The following is a 2500-nucleotide window of genomic DNA, read 5'->3' as shown; positions in this document are numbered from 1 at the left end:
ATGTGTGTGTGTGTGTGAGGTTAGAGACAGTGATGTGTGTGTGTGTGTGTGTGTGTGAGGTTAGAGACAGTGATGTGTGTGTGTGTGTGAGATTAGAGACAGTGATGTGTGTGTGTGTGTGTGAGGTTAGAGACAGTGATGTGTGTGTGTGTGTGTGTGTGTGTGTGTGTGTGAGGTTAGAGACAGTCATGTGTGCTGTGTGTGTGTGTGAGGTTAGAGACAGTGATGTGTGTGTGTGTGTGTGTGTGTGTGAGGTTAGAGACAGTGATGTGTGTGTGTGTGTGTGTGAGATTAGAGACAGTGATGTGTGTGTGTGTGTGTGAGGTTAGAGACAGTGATGTGTGTGTGTGTGTGAGGTTAGAGACAGTGATGTGTGTGTGTGTGTTTGAGGTTAGAGACAGTGATGTGTGTGTGTGTGTGTGAGGTTAGAGACAGTGATGTGTGTGTGTGTGTGAGGTTAGAGACAGTGATGTGTGTGTGTGTGTGTGTGAGGTTAGAGACAGTGATGTGTGTGTGTGTGTGGAGATTAGAGACAGTGATGTGTGTGTGTGTGTGTGAGGTTAGAGACAGTGATGTGTGTGTGTGTGAGATTAGAGACAGTGATGTGTGTGTGTGTGTTTGAGGTTAGAGACAGTGATGTGTGTGTGTGTGTGTGAGGTTAGAGACAGTGATGTGTGTGTGTGTGTGTGAGGTTAGAGACAGTGATGTGTGTGTGTGTGTGTGTGAGGTTAGAGACAGTGATGTGTGTGTGTGTGTGAGATTAGAGACAGTGATGTGTGTGTGTGTGTGTGTGTGAGGTTAGAGACAGTGATGTGTGTGTGTGTGTGAGGTTAGAGACAGTGATGTGTGTGTGTGTGTGTGAGGTTAGAGACAGTGATGTGTGTGTGTGTGTGAGATTAGAGACAGTGATGTGTGTGTGTGTGTGTGAGGTTAGAGACAGTGATGTGTGTGTGTGTGTGAGGTTAGAGACAGTGATGTGTGTGTGTGTGTGTGAGGTTAGAGACAGTGATGTGTGTGTGTGTGTGTGTGAGGTTAGAGACAGTGATGTGTGTGTGTGTGTGTGAGAATTAGAGACAGTGATGTGTGTGTGTGTGTGTGAGGTTAGAGACAGTGATGTGTGTGTGTGTGTGTGTGAGGTTAGAGACAGTGATGTGTGTGTGTGTGTGAGATTAGAGACAGTGATGTGTGTGTGTGTGTGTGAGGTTAGAGACAGTGATGTGTGTGTGTGTGTGTGAGGTTAGAGACAGTGATGTGTGTGTGTGTGTGTGTGTGTGAGGTTAGAGACAGTGATGTGTGTGTGTGTGTGAGATTAGAGACAGTGATGTGTGTGTGTGTGTGTGAGGTTAGAGACAGTGATGTGTGTGTGTGTGAGATTAGAGACAGTGATGTGTTGTGTGTGTGTTGAGGTTAGAGACAGTGATGTGTGTGTGTGTGTGTGAGGTTAGAGACAGTGATGTGTGTGTGTGTGTGTGAGGTTAGAGACAGTGATGTGTGTGTGTGTGTGTGTGTGTGAGGTTAGAGACAGTGATGTGTGTGTGTGTGTGAGATTAGAGACAGTGATGTGTGTGTGTGTGTGTGTGTGAGGTTAGAGACAGTGATGTGTGTGTGTGTGTGAGGTTAGAGACAGTGATGTGTGTGTGTGTGTGTGAGGTTAGAGACAGTGATGTGTGTGTGTGTGTGAGATTAGAGACAGTGATGTGTGTGTGTGTGTGTGAGGTTAGAGACAGTGATGTGTGTGTGTGTGTGAGGTTAGAGACAGTGATGTGTGTGTGTGTGTGTGAGGTTAGAGACAGTGATGTGTGTGTGTGTGTGTGTGAGGTTAGAGACAGTGATGTGTGTGTGTGTGTGTGAGATTAGAGACAGTGATGTGTGTGTGTGTGTGAGGTTAGAGACAGTGATGTGTGTGTGTGTGTGTGTGAGGTTAGAGACAGTGATGTGTGTGTGTGTGTGAGATTAGAGACAGTGATGTGTGTGTGTGTGTGTGAGGTTAGAGACAGTGATGTGTGTGTGTGTGTGAGGTTAGAGACAGTGATGTGTGTGTGTGTGTGTGAGGTTAGAGACAGTGATGTGTGTGTGTGTGTGAGGTTAGAGACAGTGATGTGTGTGTGTGTGTGTGTGAGGTTAGAGACAGTGATGTGTGTGTGTTCTGGTATAATAATGTGCTGTCACGGCAGGTCTCTGACAGAACCTCACAATGATTTTCTCTCTCACAGCTCACTCGTCTGCCCCTCTCGTACCCTCACTGGCTGCTCTCTCTCTCTCTCTCTCTCTCTCTCTCTCTCTCTCTCTGTCTGTGCGTGCAGTTGTCAGACACATCTGGCTCTATCAATTTTCCTTATTTTCTACACCAGTTGATGTAATCTGTTTCCCTCCAGAGCAGAGATGCTCGCCGTCACGCCAACACGCTAACCTTCTACAACACTCACATATTACTAAAGCCAACATGAATCTAAATCAAAATGATGAAATATTTGTGATGAACATATGATTGAGTGCTAAA

Source organism: Barbatula barbatula (genome assembly GCF_947034865.1).
Source record: "Barbatula barbatula genome assembly, chromosome: 10".
In the NCBI taxonomy this organism is placed as follows: domain Eukaryota; kingdom Metazoa; phylum Chordata; class Actinopteri; order Cypriniformes; family Nemacheilidae; genus Barbatula; species Barbatula barbatula.
The sequence above is the reverse complement of the archived record's forward strand: the minus strand, read 5'-3'. Positions refer to the sequence as shown.